This window comes from Equus quagga, chromosome 8 (genome assembly GCF_021613505.1).
Source record: "Equus quagga isolate Etosha38 chromosome 8, UCLA_HA_Equagga_1.0, whole genome shotgun sequence".
Classification (NCBI taxonomy): domain Eukaryota; kingdom Metazoa; phylum Chordata; class Mammalia; order Perissodactyla; family Equidae; genus Equus; species Equus quagga.
In genome coordinates this window covers 52710533-52722954 of record NC_060274.1, presented here as the reverse complement: position 1 = coordinate 52722954, position 12422 = coordinate 52710533, and positions in this window count along the sequence as shown.

Here is a 12422-nt window from a genome sequence, read left to right as displayed (position 1 = left end):
GATGGAAGTTGTGGAAAGGAAATTAAAACAGTGAAGATGATTTCCCTGGATTAGAGTCCTAGAGAAAGAGAGACAATTGCCCAAGGAAAGAATCAGAAGACACATGGTAGAGGCAGTGATAGGAGAAGTACCAGAACTACCTTGAAAGTCAAACAGGGACTGCCTGGGACATGGAAGAAGACTATTGGGGAAGAAGATTATTGAATACTGACTATACACTGGTAACTGTATCTAGATACCACTAGGCACCACTTCTTACCACTTCTGCTTCCAGAATGGTCCATACTATCATAATATTTTGACTGGATTTTTGGAGCAGCTTCTAACTTGTCTCCCCGCTTCTAGTTTTGCTCAATAGAATCTATATGTAGCAGCCAGAGTGTATATGTAGAGCCAAATAACGTCACTCCTTTGCTCACAACCTCCAGTAGATTCCCATCTCACCCAGAGGAAAGTCTTCATAATCCACCAGCTGTGTGTCTGCAGCCCCTGTTGTCTTTCTCTCTACATCTCTCATGGCCTCCACCAGTTGTTCTGTCTGCCCTACCTACTCTGCCTCCTTCTTGCTCTGGCATAAGCAAGACAGCCTACTGACATGGGATTTTTAAACTGCTTTCCCTGGCCTAGATTCTCCTTCTTCAATTATATGGATGGCTTGTTTGCTCACCTCCTTCAGATCTTTGCCTAAATATCACCTTCTCAGTGAAGTCTTACCTGGCCATCCCATTTAAAATTTGGAATCCTTGCATTCCCATGAAGGTGGGGACTCTTCATTCATTCATTTATTCATTTGGGAAACTGATCACTTACTCTCTCCTAGGAACTGAGGATAAAATAGACAAAAATCTCTGTCTTGATAGAGCTCATAATCTAAGGCATAGAAATGAAGAGAAATGAAATTAATAAAAGTGTGTACATGCGTGTGTGTGTGTGTGTGTGTGTTAAGAGGAAAAAGAGTTGGAGAGAGAGTAGAAGTGCTAGAAGTGGAGGTAGAGACTGTAATTTTACATAGTTAGGTGACTTTGAACCAAGACCTCTTATACTAAAATGCATTACTAATATAATGAAAAAAATAGTGAAATCTAAAGATAAATATGTATTTTTTTACCATTGGGTTAGTCCCTAGGAGGGTTTTACAATCTTCCAAATGATCATTATGCATCAATGTATACCTATTTTACTAAGAGGTAGTATAATATCCAAATGACTGGATTAAAATTTTATCTCTTACACTTACCAGCTGTGTGAACTTAACATACTTCATTTCCTCATTTTCAAATGGTAGCACCTACTGGATTTTTAAAATCTTTTTTAATTTCAAAATAATCCTAGACTTACAGATGAGTCATGAAAGTAATAGAGTTCTTTTATGCTCTTCACTTAGCTTCTTCTAATGTTTACATCTTACATAACCACTGTATTTATTGAAACTAAGAAATTGACATTTGTACAATACTATTAACTAAACTACAGATTTTATACAGATGTCACCAGTTTTTCCACTATTGTCCATTTTCTGGTCCAACATTCATCTAGGATCCCACACTGCATTTAGTTTTCATGTTTCCTTAGTTTCCTCTAATCGGTAACAATTCTTCAGTCTTTCCTTGTCTTTCATGATCTTGATACTTTTGAACAGCACTGGTCAGATATTTTGCAGAATAAGTCAATTTGGATATGTTTGATGTTTTTTCATAGTTAGATTGAGCTTATTCCTTTTGGGTGTTGTTGTTAGTGCCATCAAGTTGATTCCAACTCCTAGCGACCCCTATCTAGTCTTTTTGTGCCATCCTCTCATCTTCTGGAGCTATATGGGATAATGCTCCACTGCTATTCATAGGGTTTTCACAGCCAATTTTTTGGAAGTGGGTGGCCAGGTCCTTCCTCTTCTGTCTTAGTCAGGAAGCTCCCCTGAAATCTGTCCACCATGGGTGACCCTGATGATATTTGAAATACTGGTGGTATAGCTTTCAGCATCACAGCAATACACAGCCACCACAGTATGACAACCAACAGATGTGTAGTGTGGTTCCCCAATAGGGAAATGAACCTGGGCTGAGGCAGTGGGAGCACCAATTCTTAACCACTAGACCACCTCCTTTTGGATAGAGTGCCACAAATGATTGCTGTTCTCACTGCATCATATCAGGCAGTACTTGACGTTGGTGTGTTACGTGTTGTTAACCTTGACCATCTAGTTACAGTGGTATCTGCTGGGTTTCTCCATTGTAAAGTTACTATTTTGCCTCTTTAGAATTAATAAATATTTTGGGAGAGATACATTGAGACTATTCAAATGTCTTGTGTCTTCTCAAACTTTCACCCCTAATTTCAGCATCCATTGGTAGATCTTGCCTGTATCATTATTACTCTAGTACTCTAATGGTGAATTTCTATTTGATGGAGTTTTTCAGTGGTTTCAATAGGTTAAATAATGAAAGCAACGTAAATGCGTAATGCATGTTAACTATTTGTATTTTAATAATGAATATTAAAAACTGCTACTATTTATTAAGAGTTTACTATGTGCTAGGTACTGACCTACATATTTTATAAATATGACCTTGTTTAATCATCACCACCACTGTATGAGAAAGGCATAACTGCTATCCAAATTTTGTGGAGGAAGAAAATGAGGTGCACACTAGTTAAGAAAGAAAACCAAGGAAAGTCTTTTAGTCACTAAAATGAGAGAACATTTGTTGGGAATGTTCTGTGCAGTCTGGATCTCAGAACAAAAGGGCCAATAGAAAGGCTCCGTCACTTCTGTGGTGTTCTTGCCAGAAATGTCTAGCCCAAATCTAATCATGAGAAAATGTTAAGCCAAAGTTAAGGATAGTCTGCAAAATAACTGACCAACACTCTTCAAAAGGCAAAATAGCCCTTTTTACAAACCTTCCCCATCCAGGGTCCTATATTTGTTTCAAATCACGCAAAGTCAGCATAATAAGGAAGCCTATAAAAGGAGGATATGTCTGCTTTTCAGAGTTTCAAACAAAAAAATCTACCGTTAATAAACTTGCAACTCTGTTTAGAAATTGAAATTAGTAAAACTATTCCATTTTAAGAAGTTAGAGAATTTGAAAAGTAGATTATTTAATATGAAAAGGACTTCTCAGACAATACATAGCTTGCTTAGAAAGACTGATGGTCTTTTAGAGATAAGCAGTAACCATAGAAATTTAGTTAAACTATATTTGTGTAGCTGTTAGTGCCTACTCCCACCCTGCCTGTTCTCCACAATCAACCCCTGCCTTCCCCTTAATCCACAGGGGTGGGGGACAGTGAGGTAAGAGTAGGGGATATCTGCTTCTCATAATTTTGGGTAATAAGAATAGTTATAATTTTCTGATTTAGGCTGCATTAAAAATGCCCGTTAGTCAAAAGGGCTGCGTTAATATACCTGAGTCAAGACTCATTTGCTCAAGCTCATCATGTACCCCCTTTATCAATCCTCTCTGCCATGCTGCTAGCTCCTAGCCTCTCTACTTCATTGCTCTCCTAACATTGTGACCCTAAGTGAGTTGATGCTTTTTTTTTTTTGAAGAATTTTGTTTTGTGTCAGTGGACAACTCTACTTATTGAATGTTATTTGATAAAGGAGAAATGAGAGATGGAAAGAGAGACTGTACTCTCTCAAGGTTAAAAGGTATAATGAAAAATGGTAGTCCTTGGAGCTTCAGAGCTATTTTTTTCTTTTTACTTCTTTGGTGGTTCAGAAAAGCCTTTACCTTAAATTTTAGTCATAGTGGTAGCTTTATTTCTTAATAGAGAGAGAAAGATGATTGATTAAATAACATAAATCTCTGTCTACAAATGCTGAAATACCATAGGTATTTATTTTCTCTATATGAATTTAAAGCTGAGAGAGCCTCCATTCTGCTGGGCTGGTGTAACATTCAATCTCAGTCAGTTTGGGGATTCAGGGCTCCATATTGCATAGTTTGCTACAATTCAAGATCTTCTGCTGCAATAAGGAAGGTCACTGGTCACTGGTCATCTTGGTGTCATTAAGAGGGCCATTGTCCTAGTCTGCATATAGCCTTCCTTTGAGTCTGGGGACTTTCCAACTCCCAAGTTTTAATCAGAGTATGCTTCTTTGGAAGGTCCGAACAAGACTCTGCCTAGGACAGACCTCCCTGGGAGCACCACATACTCAATATAACTCTTTGTTTTAATGTCTTGGTTCTTTGTCTCTCTCATATGCTTTCACTTCTTCTGCCCTTGGGAAGTACTCACTTTCTACTTTGAACACTGCAAAAATTCCTGTGGCAAGAAAATACTTATAGGTCTACACTCCTGCTTGGTGTAAAAGAGCAGAGGAAAACAGAAAAAAACCACAAATTTGTCTCTCAAAAATTATTTTGCCAGCATTTCTTAGAAAGATAAGGAAAAGCTGGGCCTATCTCTGCAATCTTATTTAAGTGCTGAGATGTGCTTATTCCAGATGAAGGAGGATTCTAGGAAAACTGTCACATATCTGGCTTGGGCAAGAAGTGTCATTTATTGAGGTAGTTAACAGAGCGGGTAGGTTTAACGGGATATAATGAGATTTGGAGCACACTGAATCTACAGTGCCTGAGGAACATTCTTATGCATTGATTATCAGAGAGGTGAGTCCAAAGCTCAAGGGAATGGTGATGGGTAGAGAAAAAATTCATAAGAAGTTCACAGTGTGTATGTAGTGCCTAAGGTGAAAAAAAGTGGTTTGCATCATCCAAAGATAACACGGGAATTTCCCTCTGAATCTACCAGAAGAAATGTATTATATTTGTATTTCACCTATAACCTAGTTTTGCAATAGATAATGTTAGTTTTTTAGCCATTCATTCATTTATTCAGCCATTCTTTTTTTTGTGTGTGAGGAAGATTGGTCCTGAGTTAACATCTGCTATCAATCTTCTCTTTGTGCTTGAGGAAGATTGTCACTGAGCTAACAATGGTGTCAATCTTCCTCTATTTTATGTAGGACACCACCACAGCATGGCTTGATGAGCAGTGCTAGGTCTGCACCCGGGATCCAAACCTGTGAACCCTGGGCTGCGAAAGTGGAGAGCGCAAACTTAACCACTATGCCACTGGGCTGGCCCTATTCAGCCATTCTTACGTTGTTCTGGGTATTAGGAATAAATCAGCAAACAGTAGATAAAAAAAGAAAAAACTCTGCTCTGCTCTACTGGAGTACACATTCTGGTTGGGAAACAAAATAAGCAAAGTATATAGTATATCAGATATGGATAAGTGATGCAAAGAAAAATTAAGTAATTGAGGATAATAAGGAGTGCTGAGGTAGGTGGAGATTTGCCACTTTAAAGAGACTGTTCACGTAAGGTCTCATTGAAAAGGTGACACTGGAGCAAACAACTAAAGAGCAAACAGCTAAAGGCAGGGAGCTATGTGGACATAGGAAGGAAAAATGTACAAGGCAGAGGTCACGGTAAGTGCAAAGGCCTTGAGGCATAAGCATGGCTGGTAAGTTTGAAAAACAATTTGGCTGCTGTGGCTGGAAGGATATGAGTAAAAGAAAGAGTACGAGGGGATAAAGAGGGTTGGTTTAAGATCACACAGGCAGGACTTTATATGCCCTTGGGGATTCTTCAGCTGTTCCTTTGATTGAGATGGGAAGTAACTGAAAGAGTTTAAGGCAGAGAAATGACATGATCTCATAGCAGCATTCTGGCTGAAGTTGGCCAAGGGTGGAAGCTGGCAGAGCTGATAGAAGGCTATTGCAATAATCCAAGCAGGAGATGATTGAGTAATTACAGCAGCAGTGTGGGAAGTGAAAAGTATTTGGATTCCAGATAAATTTTGAAGTTGGACATGATAAGATTTGCCACTGGGTTGGATATTGGATACAACAGAAAGAAAGAGTCAAAAATAATACTAAGATATCTGACCTTAACAACTGGAGAGATGGAGTTACTATTAAAAGAGTTGTGGAAAATGACACAAGTAGTGTTTTGGGTCAAGGATGGAGATCAGAATGGATTTTGGACACGTTAAGTTTGATATAACTATCAGATATCATGTGGGCTAAACATTCAAATCCATGAATGCTGGGTGAGATAATCAGTTCAGCTACGAAGCAGAGCAGAGAAACGGGCTATAGCTAGAGGGAGAAATGAGGTCAAGAGAGGATTTTTTAAAAACATACTAGGAATAGAACTATGTTTTGTCTGCCAATGGGAAAAATTTTCTCCAGAGAGAAAATTTGATGGTGTAGGATCTTTCATTTAAGCAATAAGATCTCAGAACCAGGCTGTCAATGGGTTTTTAGTGAGTCTTTCTTATGGAAAGCAATTTAGTAGCTAAAAAAAAAAAGCATAGGATACAGTCCATTTCTTTTGTAAGCATATTGCTAAAGGGATTAAAACATTTACTTAATAAGATGAATACTATTTCACTCTAGCACATGATATGTACCAAATGATTGATTCAGAAAGTAATAGGCAAGGATGGTTTCATGGAGGGTATGCATTTGAGAAGATCCATGAAGCATGGGTAGGATTTGGACAGACTGGGATGAGGGTGAGAACACAAAACCTGGGGATGCCTGAGCATCAGCAAAGAAAAGAGGTAAAATGAAAGACATCCTGGAAGGAAAAACATTCATGTAAGGGCCAAGGGGAAAATAAGTCAGGAAAGGCATATCTGTGCTAGGGATTTTGGAGTATATAATTTAACAACCTTCAGGAAAGGAAGGTGTCTCAAGTGACTCATATTTCTGGCTTGGGCCAGATTTTTTCTGAAACAAGTTAAAAATGGATTGCGGGCCTTAAAGGTTAAATAGAATTTTATTTTAATATCAAATTTATTGTCAGATAAATGGCATGTAAATCTATGAAATTATCTATAAAGGATTTAAAAATATTGCTAACTTCTTCCGAAAGTTAATAAGTCCTAGAGAATTTGTGAACTCCAGAGACAAGGGTTCACAAAAGAAGACAAGCCAACATTAATTCTTGATCTCAAACAGATTTTTAGAAATAAGAATAGTTACATGGAAAGTGAGTTCACATAGGACATTTATTAGAATTTATTTTGGGGGGGAAATGTTCTTTACAGCTAAAGAAGAGATTCGTTACAAAAAACCCCAGACACTAAGTTAGGAGGAAGATTTCTCCCTTTATATCGCCGTCACTATTATTCTACCTACCTGATTGTTAATTGCAACTCTGACACATGCAGGTGCAGAGGAAGTTCAACCTGTCACTACTTATAATTCCGGCACACAAACCAATGTGCTCAAAGGAAAATCAATAGTAGGAGTCAGTGGAGATGCAAAGAGGAAAATGTGATGCAAGTCTATAATATATTGCACATCTTGTTCCCCATCTTTTGAAAATGTAGTTCAGTTCACAGGTCTAAAATAAATTATGAATTTCACAAACCCTAGCTAGCTATCTCTAAATGGTAGAAAGACTGTGTCCTCTCTTAGTAAGAAGTAGAGACTGTCGAGTGGTCAAATACGAAATGTCTACAGGAGGCAGGATGGGAGCATGGACTACAAAATCAGGTGGGAGCAGATCTAAAGGAGGAAGCTGCTACCCCACTCCAGTCCATCGTTGCCAGGCAGGAATGGGCTCAGTGCTGTCAGTTTCATTTTTCCCAAGGAAACAAGAAATCTAAATTTTTTAATGGGGAATCTTCCAATTTAAAAAAATAGCACATAAAAAATTACTGTGTGAGGAAGACAAAACATCTATGGGCCACATTCAGTCCTCCCATAGTTGGCGTGTCATCTCAGCCACTACTGGAAGAGGAAATGAACATGCGATCGCCATTTTATCCTGACCTATACCTGGATAAGCATTCCTAAAGCTTCCCGAAAGTTCTTGCCAAGACCCAATTCTCAAGATGAGTATGTCTTCCTTTGTTTAACTCAAGGATTTGTTCACTTATTTTTTGTTTGTTTTCAATTTAATTTTAATTGTTCTCTATGTGATAATTAATGTTTTATGAACAAATTGTAGTACAATATTGTCAAAGAAATAATAAATATTTCAAAAAGTTAATGAAAGATTTTAATAGCACCTCTTCAAGCTTAAAGTAACATTAAAATTTATCAGGGTAGTATAAACATTTCTAATTTTAAAAACATAGTTAAATTATATTTCTTGTTTGTTTTGCTAATTGTTTTATAATTACAATCATCTAGTGCAGAGAATGCCCTGTACAAAGCAATACAATAAAGTTCCAAAGATCAAGGTGTTCCCTTAGCAAGGCTGAAGATTTCAGCTTCTGGTATTTGGAACTTAGGCTGTAGTCCTTGTTTTGGGATGGATCACCGTGTGCATGGCGTAGTCCATGCTTTTAGTCGGATGTGAACAGGTGAATGGCCACTTGACCCAGGTAGAGGTAGATAAAGTGTTTGGTTTCATGTGTCACGTTAACTACCAAAGTTCCTCCTCATGATGCAACACCCGGTGGGGCTGTACTTCTGGTCAAACTCCTTCTCCATATAAGTGGCAATGTTGTCTATGCTGTATTTTTCCAATACCTGAGTAGCGCACTCCACCAAGTCCTGTTGCATCTGCTCTGACATGTCTGCATTTTTTTTATCATGGCTTTTTCAGTCTCATGTGGTTACTGTGGAGCAGGAGTTGGCCAACAACAACAGTCTCCCAGGGGAATGAATTAGTTTTCATATTTAGCCTTGCTCATCACACCTGGAAAAGCCTCTGTCCAATATTATGCTCAGCAGGACGATTACTGGTTCCAGACTGAGGTTATTGAATTTCAGTTACACCTCCACTATAATCAAATGGATGTTCTGTCTAAACGTCCACATTCTCTAAGCCAAAGCATGAAGTAGAAAAAAAATGTGTGTAATACCATTCCCTTCCCTGACTGGCTTTGTGTATTCCATGCAATCTGAAAGCATGTTGAAGCATCATCTTTCCGGCTGCTTAAGTTAGAAGCTACAGAGTCTATTAGTCAATGTGTGGCCTCTACAGTAAGGATGCACAGAATCTACATTTCCATCAGGCCTTCTCCTTTCCCACCCATCTAGTTCAGGCTTCATTATTCTCATTATTTCAAACCTTAATGTGCATACAAATCACCTGGGCAACTTGTTAAAATGCAGTTTCTGATGCAGTAGGTCTGGGTTTAGGCTTGGAAGTCTGGTTTTCCATAAGCTCTTTTTTTTTTTTTTTTTGAGGAAGATTAGCCCTGAGCTAACTACTGCCAATCCTCCTCTTTTTTCCTGAGGAAGGCTGGCCCTGAGCTAACACCCGTGCCCATCGTCCTCTACTTTATATGTGGGACGCCTACCATGGCGTGGCATGCCATGCTGTGCCATGTCTGCACCCGGGATCAGAACTGGCGAACCCCGGGCTGCCGAGAAGCCGAAGGTGCAAACTTAACCGCTGTGCCACTGGGCCAGCCTCTCCATAAGCTCCTATAGGGTGCTGATGTGGAAGTTCCAGGGACCGCATTTTGCCCAGAAAGATCTTAGACAGTTGTCAAAATCTCCGGCTCAAGGATCAGTTGGACTACTCTAACTGCTCAGTGTTGTTGTTGGTGGTGTTTTTCTTTAACTTAACTCTCATTAGTTTCTTCTTCCATTGTTCTCATGAGCTATATTTCTCCTGTTCCCCTGAAACAACCTTAAATGTCAGCATATGACTTCCTCTTTCCCAGAAAGAGCAGAAAGAGGTCTAGGGTGATAGTACCTTCCTCCAGATAAAACTTTCATTTGCTTTTGCCTTTCAGCCAGAGGTACTGACAGGCCACCTTAATATTAGAACATAAAGTTTGAGACTTAAGTTTTCCTGAATAACTTAGGCATTTTAAAGAAAGAAGTGATCCTCTTCCAGTTCACCCTTTCCCTCTGGTCCTTTGATGCCCCAGCTTACTGGGAGGATCTCATGTCAAACCCTTCACCATTTTCAGACCCTGGGCTTTTATTCTAGTTCTCCTCCCTCAACAAAGCTGTTAAAAGGAAAGCTGAAATTTTTCTCAATTAGCAAATCTCTCAGCACAAAAGCAGCTTGCTGCTTCTCATTTCCCTTCAGTTCCACTACAATCTACACTCTTCAAGAACAGGAACCAGCTCTTCTTTGTATACCACTATATTTCTAGCATCAGCACATAGTAGGTTCTCAAATTGGTTGCTAGATGAAGGAAGCCTCCCTACTGAGCAAAGCCGGATCATCACTAGGTGGTAAGGCAGGCAGGTAGGCATGAAAGATGATTCCAAGATGGGCTTCTTGGCCACCCAAAGAAAACTGGTGAGCTGTAAGCTATGACCTTGCTTCTGGTGCCAGATGGTTCATCTTTCCTCAGGATGCATTTGAGAATGGAATGAAACCTACAAGATGCCTAGAGAGAAACTGTATTATTCTCCTCAGAAGAAGCCTTTCCTCTGTGGAATCTAACAGCTTCTGTTTGAGTCTTTTACTATCTGTGATTAAAAATTGCCACCATTTCCTGCCAAGAATTGCAAAGAAATCAATAAAAGACCATGATTATCTATCTTGGAGTGTCATTTATTAGATTGATACAATTACTTTTTTTCTTTGAAGAGCTCAGATTTTGAATCTGTGATTGGTATGTCTTTGGTTTTATGAGATGGATGATGAGAATAAAACGTGTGAAAAATTAAACTTCTCTAGCGGCAAGTGTAAATGACTCAAGAGTTATGCTGCAGACTAGATCACTGATTCATTTCTGAAGTTTACCCATATGTGAAACAGACCTGTGATGGTTATTGCAGTATTGTATGGCTGTCGGGTTTCAAAAGTTTGAGATCCCTGCAGTGAAGGTCATTAGGAAACATGAAGTATTATTATCATAGGCAGGTTATGGACCATCTGCCAACAGCACACACTGATCTTTTTATATGAGCAGTGAGTCAAATGGGGTAAGACATGGGGAGCCTCAGGCAGAATTATGTAAAATCCTTTCCATCCTCCACTTACCAACAATTAACCCAGCAAGTCTAGAGCTTGGTTCGAATAAAATTAAACATACTCCAAATGGCTCCTGAAACGATGAACAATAAAATTCTTGCCCTATGATTTGAAGCAAAGACATCTGGCCCTAAATGCAAATAAAACATGATAAATTGATAATGATAAAGACAATTTTTTATTGAATTATTATAGAATATCAGAATAATGAGAAATGTTTTGATTACATTTTTTTCAATATCCTTATCTTTTTCTCTTCTCTTTGGCTGTGTGGAATATTTCTTTGACAATTAAAGTAATACATGCAATTTTTCAATTATTATTACTTTTTGGTTAGCTTGTTAAAGACAGTATATACACTTCCAATATACTTGATGTATTATCCAAGTTCCGAAAGTGGCCACAAGATGTACCACCCATGAGTCTATGCATTCTTTAGCAAGAACTACCTTTACCAATTAGAAATGGAAGATATTTTAATATAAGTGAGGAAAGCAGTAGGTATAAGATTCAGGTTGAGTTAGGTTTGAATTCTCTCTTGTTATTTACTGGTTAAGTAAGACCTTAAGAAATTTAAATAACTTTCTTGAATCTCTATTTTCATTTATAAATGAATCTCTATTTTCACTTATAAAATGGACAAAACAGTAGTTACATGACACGACTGTCAAAAGGATTGAGATAAAAATAGATAAAATACTTATTAGAGTGCCTTAGTACTATATTAAATATAATATTTATGTTAAAAATTGTATCATTATAAAAGAGGATTCCTTAATCTCAATGTAACATTGTTCTTATTCCCCCCTTACAGATGTCCTCCACAAAATAACCTAATGTGTTTTTTCTATATTTCACATTTTTAACCTGAGGACTTCTCACTAAGTAATACCTTTGGTTTGAGCATTCACTATGTGCAGTAGATACTGATAGGATCACAAGAAAAATAAGAAATATTGTTGCATCATTCTAAGAACTCAGTCCTGAAAGTCCTTCACCAGATAAAGACCATATGTAAATAAATGTCAAATGAATAATAAGACTCTCAAATAATATTTGAGAATAGTGGCTTCAGAATAGGAAAAGGTCTTATCATGGTGAATGGGGCTTGAGCTTGGCCTTGAGAAATTCATGAAGGGATAGAGTTGAGGGGACAGTCTTGCCACATTAAGGGAGAACAGAAATTGGAGAACAGGTGAGCAAGGCCTTATCTGGGGTCAGTGACACACCCAGACTTACCTGTCCTGCTATTTCTAAAGAAAAAAAGAACCAGGATCACTGATGTGGAATGGATAAGGAGGGGATGTATTTTATTAATGTTAGTTTCTCCTGTACAGGAGTACCTCTTGCTACCCTCTATCAGTTAAGATAGCATTGACTTCTTTAACAAAAAGAGAAAAAAATATATAGCTCATACAATAAGTGTTTCATCCCTCATTTACAAAACTGTCCAAAGAGGGTGGTCTTACTGAGGGAAGGCAGAATTCTACACATGGTCATCCACGA